General features: G+C 45.1%; 1 long non-coding RNA gene across 1 annotated transcript; it reads right to left on the bottom strand.

Annotated features, from left to right (window-relative positions):
• Nucleotides 1-1,095: 1,095 nt before the first annotated feature.
• Nucleotides 1,096-10,882, bottom strand: LOC116984147. The gene is made up of 3 exons (XR_004414897.1): nt 10,710-10,882; nt 7,215-7,219; nt 1,096-1,107 (listed from the first exon to the last, which is right to left on the bottom strand). It is a non-coding gene; the product is annotated as an uncharacterized LOC116984147 (long non-coding RNA).
• Between the last annotated feature and the right edge of the window lie 553 nt (nt 10,883-11,435).

Raw genomic sequence — 11,435 nt, 5'->3', positions numbered from 1 at the left:
CATTCTCAAACCAACTTTTCAATTAGGCAAGGCAACTTTAGCATTCTCAAACCAACTTTTTCAATTAGGCAAGGCAACCTTAGCATTCTCAAACCAACTTTTCAATTAGGCGAGGCAATTTAGCATTCTCAAACCAACTTTTCAATTAGGCGAGGCAACTTTTGCATTTTCAAACCAACTTTTCATTTAGGCATGACAATTTAGCATTCTCAAACCAACTTTTCAATTAGGCAAGGCAACTTTAGCATTCTCAAACCAACTTTTCAATTAGGCAAGGCAACTTTAGCATTCTCAAACCAACTTTTCAATTAGGCAAGGCAACTTTAGCATTCTCAAACCAACTTTTCAATTAGGCAAGGCAACTTTAGCATTCTCAAACCAACTTTTCAATTAGGCAAAGCAACTTTAGCATTCTCAAACCAAATTTTCAATTAGGCAAGGCAACTTTAGCGTTCTCAAACCAACTTTTCAATTAGGCAAGGCAACTTTAGCATTCTCTAACTTTTCAATTAGGCAAGGTATTCTTAAACCAACTTTTCAATTAGGCAAGGCATTCTCAAATCAACTTTTCAATTAGGCAAGGCATTGTCAAACCAACTTTTCAATTAGGCAAGGCAACTTTAGCATTGTCAAACCAACTTTTCAATTAGGCAAGGCAACTTTAACATTCTCAAACCAAAGGCAATGCAGCTTTAGCATTTTCAAACCAAAGGCAACGCAGGTTTAGCATTTTCAAACCAAAGGCAACGCAACTTTAACATTTTTAATCCAAAGGCAATGCAGCTTTAGCATTTTCAAACCAAAACACACGTTTGCATTTTCAAACTACATTTTCAAACCACATTAAGGGCACTGACAGGTCAGTAAAACCACTCACAGTTAAGTAGACATGTGTTTAGTGTTATTCACAGCTCAGACTGAGAATTACGACCTCTCGCTCCCCCATCTTGCAGAGAACTGAGGCACCTCCACACTTCCGGGTTTTATAGTCCCCCCGGAAGGGGCGTGGCCTTCAGGAGAGAGAATCTCAACATTTTCTAAACATTAATAAGTCTTTTATTTTTCATCGATGGGAAAAATCTTCTTGTCCTGACCAGCGGAGGGGGACTGAGTAAGATGGTCAAAAATCACAGCCATAAGTGGCAGCGTTGTTTCTAAAATCAATATACAATGCAACAGGAAGTGGTCAAGATGAGACTTTTAGCAATATAGATTTCAGTAATTCTCTGCTTCAGTTCTCATTCTCAAGTGCAGGTATAATTCCTAGCAAGCCTCACATTTAGCACATCTAGAAATTAAAATATTAAATGCCTCAACTTTAATATTCCCAACTCTCTGCGGAAACGTATACGTTGTCTTATGCCCATGTCCCACTTAGGTGATTTTTTAGGCGACTGCAGGCGACTAGGCTGTCGCCACATGGTCGCCAGGATGTCGCCTGTATGGTCATGAGTAATCTCCTCAGTCGCCCAAAGAATCGCAGCGTTTTTCTGGTCGCCGCTGGATTTTGAAATGTTTCAAAAATTTTCAGCGACAGTCACCGACAGTTGGTTTGATGCCAATGAGCGTAGCTTCACTTCTCCTGACGTAGGTGTTGTGATAGGTTTTCGCCAGGATGACGTAGGTTGTCGCCCGTGTTGACTTCAGTGAATTCCATTGGCGACTACCTACGTCAACCAGGTACCAGCGACTGAGTTGTTGTAGGTGTGGTCATAGGTGGACGTTCTAATGAGTCGCTGGTTGTCGGTAGCTTGCCGTAGCTTGACGTCGACAAGGTGGTAGGTTGTTGTAGACGTTGTCGCAGAAATTGTCGTAGAGGGGATCCAGTCGCCGGTTTATCGGCCACCTGCTACGACTATGGCAGTCGCCGAAAAAATCGCCCAAGTGGGAGAGGCCCATTACTCCTCTCTATCTTGGTTATCATCTCACATGCTCAAAACTCCCACAATCCCATCTATCTTCCACTTCCCGTAATTAGTTACCTTGACTTCCACCTGCAGTAGAAAGGCAAACCCTAGCCTGACCACTGAGTTATTCCAGCGTTTTGTGTCTTTCGTCATTTGTTCTATGTATAAAGCCACATAAATTACAAGCTGTTCATAGACTCAAACAGCATGGAAACACACCCTTCAGCTCAGCTGGCCCTTTCTGGACAACATGCCCCATCTACACTAGTCCCACCTGTCCACTTTTGGCCCATATCCCTGCAAACATTTCCTATCCATGTACTTGTCCAAATGTCTTTCAAATGCTGTTTTACTTCGGAGTCACGTGAGTGACTATGTGAAGAACCCGCCAGGACACATGCGTGTCATATCGCTTCACGCATTGCGAAACGACAGGCGGGGTGGAGCGTTCCCCCGCAGCGGTAATTTTGAAACCGAGACCGACAGGTAAGTGAATTACTCTGCGGTCGTTTTTTGTTTCCCATGCTGTTTTTTACAGGGGGGAAACTATGGACAAAAATAGAGTCCACAAGGGCTGCGTCTAAGCTGGCTGGGGAGGACCGCGGAGTTGCGGGCAGCCAGCAGCAGCTGAAGGCACCAGCATCACCGTGAGTGGGATCAGCTGTGCCCGACTTGGCACCCGCGCCGGCCAGATCAACACCACGGCTGGGCGGGAAGCCTATACAGAACAGAGCCGTTGACTCTGACAAGTCGAAACAGCAAGCGGGGGGAGCGTTCCCCTGCAGTGGCAAGTTTAAAACTGAGACCGACAGGTAAGGGAATTACTCTGCGGTCGTTTTTTGTTTCCCGTGCTGTTTTTCACAGGGGAAACTATGGACAAGAGTCCACAAGGGCTGCACTGGCTGGGAAGAACCGCGGAGTTGCGGGCAGCTAGCAGCGGCTGACGGCACCAGATCACCGTTAGTGGGATCAGCTGTGGCCAGAACAACACCGCGGCCGGGCGGGAAGGCAAAACGGAAAACTAACAGAGCCGTTGACTCTGATGAGTCCGACTTTGAGGAGATGCCGCGAGCGGCCAGTGACCGTGAGCGCTGGAGCCGAATGGAGCGTCTTATGGAGCAGATGCTCCAATGTGACAGACTCCGGGAGATGGAGTCTAGTCACCATGGGTTATACAAAACACCCACAGCAGCACCTTACGTAGGGCTGCACAGTGCATCTCCCTCGTCAGAGGGGAGTACTGGGGGTCAATTCTGGGCTGACGCTGAAGGGGGTTTGCTGAACAAACAACAAATGTGCAGGGGGTGCAGGAAGGAGAAAACCTACTGGACATGGTGTCCAATTACATACAGCCAGATCAGACTGGAAAAAATCTAGAACAAAAACTAGCATCCAGCATTGATTTCCTATCATTCAAGCAACTACAGGAACAGGCTGTGATGGACACCACTGCCAAATATTTGGCACCAGGAAATTGTGTATCCCTGAATGTTCCAGTGGTGAACAATTGTATTTGGAAATACGTCGGAGCAGGAGTTAGAAGCCTGGATGTAAAACTGCAGAAAGTACTAAAATTACTAACAGCAGGGATCACAGCATTCTCTCGCACAGTGGATTAGAAAGAAATGTCGCAAGAACAACAGGATGCACTGGCACTCTTCTGCAATACGCAGTATGAGATCAATAGTATCAGAAAGAATGCCATCCGACCTGCCTTAAATCCAAAGTTCGCAGGCCTGTGCAAACCTGGAGACACAAAGCCACCAATATTATTATTTGGGGGCAACCTGTCCAAACAGGTTAAGGAGCTCGATGAGGAGGCAAAAACCCTGGGGCTTATAAAGGCGACAACAGGAAGGACCTCCTACACTCAAAGACAGCACCCTTACGCACCCACCAGCAGAGCAAGACAATCAGAAGCTGATGAAAGCTCAAAGGCCGGACATACAGGACAGCAGTCTTTTTTAGGCCATGGCCCAGACCGGCCTTCGTGGAAAATGCGCAAACCCCAAACCCAAACCCAGACACCGGCGCCTCAACCTCCTCGAAGACTACACAGGAAGAAGTAAACTTTCCACTGGTAACCATGGAGGTAGGTGGGTCTGGTCCCTTACAAATTATAGGAAGTGTGGATAATACACATATCGGTGGGAGATTACACTTCTTTTGGGAGGCATGGAGTTCATTAACAACAGACACTTATATCCTGAACAGTATCCAGGGATATACCATTGAATTTGTGCACAAAAATAGCCCGCCAGTTCAGCATGTACCGAACCGAATGTTCGTACTTTCACGAAAAGAAAAATTGGAAGCACATGCTGAACTGGTGAGGCTCCACGCTAAGGGGGTATTGAAAAAACCCAACACGATTCTCTGGAATTTGTGTCTAATATCTTTACCAAAAACAAAAAAGATGGTGGTTGTCGCATCATCATAGATTTGACCAAATTGAATACATTTGTGCAGTATATTCATTTCAAAATGGAAACCTTTGTTACTGCCAAAGAATTGATTTCCACAGGCTACTTCATGGCTAGCATCGACCTAAAAGATGCTTACTATTCAGTGCCTATATGGACTGATCACAGACGTTATTTAAAATTCAACTGGATGGGGCAGCACTGACAGTATAGAGCTCTACCCAATGGTTTAACATCAGCCCCAGGCTGTTTACCAAAATTTTGAAACCAGCCCTAGCGTTTCTTCGGAAACAAAAACATATGGTCATGGCCTACCTGGATGATATATTAATTGTGGGCAAAACTTTGGAATTAGCTAAACTAGCTGTATCAGCCACCAAACAATTGTTTGAGAAACTGGGGTTTATCATCCATCCAGTTAAATCTAAACTAACGCCTTCCACCATAATGGATTATTTGGGGTTCACAATTGACTCAGTTCACATGTCGGTGAATTTACCAAAGGACAAGGCTACAGTCTTAACTGAGGCCTGCAACAACCTCATTGACATCAGTGAACCATCTATTAGATTGGTAGCAAGAGTAATTGGCAAAATAGTGGCTGCTTTTCCAGCCACACAATTTGGACCTTTGTAATACCAAAATTTACAAAGGGCAAAAATACAAGCACTCAAAATGGATGCTGGTCATTTCTACAGACCAATGAAGCTACCAATCAAAGCAATTATGGAATTAAAATGGTGGAGAGATAACATTCGGCATTGTTCCACCCCTCAGTGGTGCTACAAACTGATGCCAGTGCTCTTGGTTGGGGTGCTACCAAGTCCATCTCTAGCTGTGGAGGTAGATGGAATGCACAGGAGGCATCATTACTTCAGACACTTGGCATAAACTACCTGGAAATGTTGGGTGCGTTCTATGACTTAAAATCATACTGTTCTGGAATGCATCACCAGCATGTTAGACTACAGATTGACAATACCACCGTGGTGGCATATATTAACCATATGGGTGGAATCAAATCGACATCATGTGATTCTCAACATGGTCTTAGAACCATGTATCACCATCCTGAAATGACCAGATTTGTTGGTTCATCCCGTAACGGGGGATAGCCATCCATGTCATAATACGACAAACTTATTCATTTGTAGAGTCTAAAGAAACCTCTACTGGAACTGGGTCTGACGGACCGAACATTGAACATTATCTCAGCGGCACACAGGCAGTCCACCAAAAAACAATATCTGGTATACATCAGGAAATGGGAGATATATTGTTTCAAAAACAACATCACTTACAGCACGATGAACATAACATCTGTTCTGGAATTCCTGGCAGGCCTCCATTATGATGAGGGGCTCAGTTATAGTGCCATTAACTGTGCCAGAAGTGCCCTTTCAGCATATCTGTGGCGAGGATCAGAGCGTCATTCTGTTGGGACTCACTCCCTGGTAACCAAACTTATGAAGGGAATTTTTAATACCAATCCCCCAAGAACCAGGTACTCTCATATATGGGATGTGAGTATTGTCCTAACGTTGCTAAGGAACTGGTCTCCAGCAACAGCTCTGTCCCTGCAAAAACTGATGCATAAAACAGTAATGCTGATGGCTTTGGTCTCAGCACAAAGGGTACAGTCTTTACATAAGTTAAGGCTGGACGATATGACTTCTTCAACAAGAAATATAATTTTTCATATTCACGAATTAGTCAAACAGAACAGACCGGGATCATCAGGCCTCAAAATAGAATTTAGGGCTTACCCTATAGATGATCGTCTCTGTATAATAAGCCATTTATTGTTATACATAGAGAACACCAAAAATATCAGAGGCAATGAGATGGCACTACTAATCAGCCACAAACAACCCCACAAAAAGGTGTCGGTTCAAACTATTTCCAGATGGCTGAAACAGGTTTTAACAACAGCTGGGGTGGATACTAACATATTCAAATCATTCCACCAGGGCTGCAGCTACATCGGCAGCTATGGAATTGGACGTACCGATGGACCAAATCCTGGAGACAGCAGGATGGTCTAGGGAAAAAACGTTCCAACAATTCTACTATAAACCAGTGGTTAAACCTGGAACTTTTGCAGAAACAATTTTAAGTTCTGTATTATGATTTCACCCCATGAAATAGGGGCTATAATTTGTTGTTAATAAATTTATCATGGGTTTTCAATGTCGGATTCATGTTTAAATATGTTAACACAATTCCTCCCTTAGTCAATTAAGGCAGATGTGATGCATGGACTCGTTTCCACGGCATGAAATCACAGAGCTTTGAAATCTTCACATAGTCACTCACGTGACTCCGAAGTAAAATAGTAAGATTAAACGAGAACTTACCAGTTCGAAGTTTGATCGTCATTTTATGAGGAGTAACGTTGAGGGATTACGTGCCCTCCGCTCCCACCCTTGATCATAAAGTTCAACTGGTATCCTCTTCTCTAATCTTACTATGTTCAGTCATTATTGTTATCTGTGAATTCACACCGCTGCTTTGAAGAATGGCACGCATGCGTCCTGGCGGGGTTCTTCACGTAATCCCTCAACGTTACTCCTCATAAAATGACGATCAAACTTCGAACTGGTAAGTTCTCGTTTAATCTTACTATTATAGTGCCTGCCTCAACTACCTCCTCTGGCAGCTCGTTCCATACACCCACCACCCTCTGTGTGGACAAGGTTCCCCCCAGATTCCTATTAAATCATTTCCTTCTCACCTAAAAACCTATGTCCTCTGGTTCTGGATTTCCCTACTCTAGGTAATAGTGTGCATTCACCCTATATATTCCCCTCATGATCTTATACATCTCTATGAGATCACTCCTCATCCTCCTGCACTCCAAGGAATAATGTTCTAGGTTGCCCACTATAGCTCAGGCCCTCAAGTCTTCGAAAATCTTCTCTGCGCTGTTTGCATCTTAACAACATCTGCACCTGGCCTCTGCTCTACCACACTCTCCTGGGCCCTGCCATTCACTGTGACGGTCGAGCCCTGGTTTGACTTTCCAAAAATGCAACACCGCTCACTTATCTGCATTAAAGTCCATTAACATTCCATAGCCCACTTGCCGAACTGATCAAGATCCTGCTGTAATTTTTGATAACCATCTTTGCTATCTACAATGTCACCCACTTTAGTGTCGTCTGCAAACTTGATCATCATGCCGTCTATATTCTCATCCACTTCATTGATATAGATGACAAACCGCAATGGCCCCAGCACCGAACCCTGAGGCACACCACTAGTTACAGGCCTCCAGTCCAAAAAACAACCTTCCACCATCACCCTCTGCTTCCTTCCATGAAGCTAATTCTCTCTCTGGATCCCATGTGATCGAACCTTACAGAGCAGATCTCCCAAGAATAAGGGGTAGGCCTTTTACAACGGATATGAGGAAAAACGTTTTCACTCAGAGAGTTGTGAAGCTGTGGAATTCTCTGCCTCAGAAGGCAGTGGAGGCTGATTTTCTGGATGCTTTCAAGAAAAACTCAATCAGATTCATCAGGCATGGTCACTCATGTACAACCCCATGCTGACTATCCCTATTTTGCCCCTGTCCATCCAAATGTATCCCTCAGAATTCTCTCCAGTAACCTGCCTGCTACAGATGGTCGGCTCACTGGTCTATAGTTCCCGGACTTTACCTTGCAGCCCTTCTTATATAGAGGCACAACATTAGCCACCCTCCAGTCTCCCGGCACCTCACCCGTGCCTAAAGATGATTCATGTGTATCAGTCAGGGTGTCTGCAACTTCTTCTCTAGCTTTCCACAATGTCCTTGGATATATCTTTAGTTTTTAGTTTTAGTTTTAGAGATACAGCGTGAGAACAGGCCCTTCGGCCCACCGAGTCTGCACCGACCAGCGATCCCCGCACACTAACACTGTCCTACACACACTGGGGACAATTTACATTTACACAAAGCCAATTAACCTACAAACCTGTACGTCTTTGGAGGAAACCGAAGATGTCGGAGAAAACCCGGGTAGAATGTATAAACTCCGTACAGACAAACCCCCATTGTCAGCATTGAACCTGGGTCTCTGGTGCTGTAAGGTAGTAGCTCTACCGTGCCATCATGCCGCTCTGATCAGGCCCAGTAGATTTATCTACCTTCATAGGCCTTAGGACATCTAAGACATCTCCATTAAGTCCCAAGTTCCATGTCTTTCTCTACAGTGCAGAGTAACATTACTCATTGAGGACATTGGCCATCTCCTGTGGTCCACATAGAGATGACTGCTTTGGATTCTGAGAGGCACAATTCTCTCCCTAGCTGCCCTCTTTCATTAATGTACATCAAACCTTTTTGGATTATCTTGGGCGGCACGATGGCGCAGCGGTAGAGCGCCCGGGTTTGATCCTGGCTACGGGGGCTTGTCTGTACGGAGTTTGTATGTTCTCCCCGAGACCTGTGTGGGTTTTCTCAGAGATCTTCGGATTCCTCCAAAGAAGGTACAGGTTTGTAGGTTAATTGGCTTGATGTAAATGTAAATTTGTCCCTAGCGTGCGTAGGGTAGCATTAATGCGCGGGTACCGCTGGTCGGCGTGGACTCGGTGGGCCGAAGGGCCTGTTGCCTTGCTGTACCTCTAAACTAAACTATCCTTAATATTATCTGCTAGAGCCATCTCCTGCCCCCATTTTTCCCACTGGATTTCCTTCTTAAGTCTGCTGCTCAGTTCTCAAATCTGCTCCAGGGATACACTTGATCCCAGCTGCCTATACCTGTCCCATGCCCTCAGCTGTTCTCAACAATATATTGCTTTCAGTTTAGAGATACAGTGTGGAAACCGTGTCCACGCCGACCTCTCATCACCTGTCCATTTGATCTTTGCTACCTCACTGTTGCATTTTACACCCTCGGGGGCAATTTACCAAAGACGATTAACCTGCAAACCTACACGTCATAGGAATGTGAAAGGAAACCGGGATTACCTGGATAAAACCCCACGTGGCCACAGGGAGAACGTACAAACTCCCCATGGACAGCACTCGAGGTCAGGATCGAGCCCTGGTCCAGTTTAGTTTCGAGACACAGAGCGGAAACAGGCCCTTCAGCCCACCGAGTCCACACCGACCAGCGATTCCCGTACATTAACACTATCCGACACACTATGGACATTTTTTTACATTTCCATCAAGCCAATTAACCTACTAACCTGTACGTGTTTGTAGTGTGGGAGGAAACCGAAGATCCCGGAGAAAACCCACGCAGGTCACGGGGAGAATGTACATACAAGCACCCGTGGTCGGGATTGAACCCGGGTCTCTGGCGTTTTAAGCGCTGTAAGGCAGCAATTCTACCGCTGTGCCACCATTTTGCCCCAAAGAGTCATAGAGTGATACAGCGTGGAAATAAGTCCTTCGAACCAACTTGCTCACACAACATGTCCCAGCTACACTAGTCCCACTTGCCTACGTTTGGCCCATATACCTCCTAACTTGTCCTATCCATGTAACTGTCTAACTGTTTCAGAAACGTGTAACTGTTTCTTAAACGTAAATATCTTGCAAACACAGAAATGATGAAGATAGATATTATGCATCTGTACCAAACACTTTGTATGCAGTACCAAACATCCTAGTGAATTGTCAGGTCATATGGTCAGAATTAGGCCATTCGGCCCATCAAGTCTATGCTGCCATTCGCCATGGCTGATCTATCTCCCCCTCTTAACTCCATTCTCCTGCCTTCTCCCCACAACCCTTGACACCCGTTCTAATCAAGGATTTGTCTACCTCTGATTTAAAATATCCACTGACGTGGCCTCCACAGCCCTCTGTAGCAATGATTTCCAAAGATTAGCTACACTCTGACTAAAGAAGTTTCTCCTCACCTCCTTTCTAAAAGAGCGTCCTTTCATTCTGAGGCTTTGACCACTGGTCCTAGACTCTCACGCCAGTGGAAACATGTAAGTTTCAATGAGGTCCCCCCTCAACCTTCTAAACTCCAGCGAGGCAGATCACAATATCTTGGCAGCACTCTCTCAACTCTGCATGGATGACAATGTCAATAACCGAATAGCAAAAGTCAGCTCGGCTTTTGAAAGACTGAGAAGAAAAACATGAGTACCAAGAGCAGTCAGCCTAAAGCCCAGGCTGAATGTGTAACGTGCTGTTCTCATCCCCACCTTAACTCCATGTTTGCAAGACGGGACAGAGTGCAGCAAACATGCTAGACTGCTTAACCACTGTCACATGCCTGCATAGAATACGTCACATCAAGTGGCAAGACAAGATTCCTGATACACAAAAAGCTGGAGTAACTCAGCGGGACAGGCAGCATCTCTGGAGAGAAGGAATAGGTGACGTTTCGGGTCGAGACCCTTCTCCAGACTGAGAGTCAGGGGACAGAAGCACAGAGATATCGAAGGGTAAGGTGTGAAAACGAGAGATCAAAGGGGATGAGGTTCAAGGAAAATGTGGAATCACTCATTGTTAGCTAGAGGAAGTTGACAATGAACCAAACAGAGATAAAATTTAATCAGGATGACAGTCAGACTGGTCGGAGAAGTAGGATGGGGGAGGGATGGAGAGGGAGGGAAAGCAAGGGCAAGATGAAGTTAGAGAAATCGATATTCATACCGCTGGGTTCACAAGTTCACAAGATATAGGAGTAGAATCAGGTCATTCGGGCCCATCGAGTCTACCCTGCCATTCGATCTCTGCCTCCTAATCCCATTTTCCTGCCTTCTGGAGAGAAGGAATAGGTGATGTTTCGGGTTGGGTCCCTTCTTCAGACTGAGAGTCAGGGTAGAGGGAGATACGGAGATAAGGACTGCAACGTCCAGGTTCAGGAATAGCTGCTTCCCCACAGCCATCAGGCTATTAAACTCAACTCAAACAAAACTCTGAACATTAAAAGCCCACTATCTGTTTATTTGCACTTTATCAGTTTATTTATTCATGTATTTGTTCATATATTTATATAATGCTATATGGACCCACTGATCTGTTCTGAATTCATGCCTTCTATATTCTGTTGTTCTGAAGCAAAGCAAGAATTTCATTGTCCTATCTGGAACACATGACAATAAAACCCTCTTGAATCTCTTGATTATCTAAATCTCTATCGGTCACCATATC

This window comes from Amblyraja radiata, chromosome 2, assembly GCF_010909765.2.
Source record: "Amblyraja radiata isolate CabotCenter1 chromosome 2, sAmbRad1.1.pri, whole genome shotgun sequence".
NCBI lineage: Eukaryota > Metazoa > Chordata > Chondrichthyes > Rajiformes > Rajidae > Amblyraja > Amblyraja radiata.
This window is presented reverse-complemented; position numbering and strand designations above follow the sequence as displayed.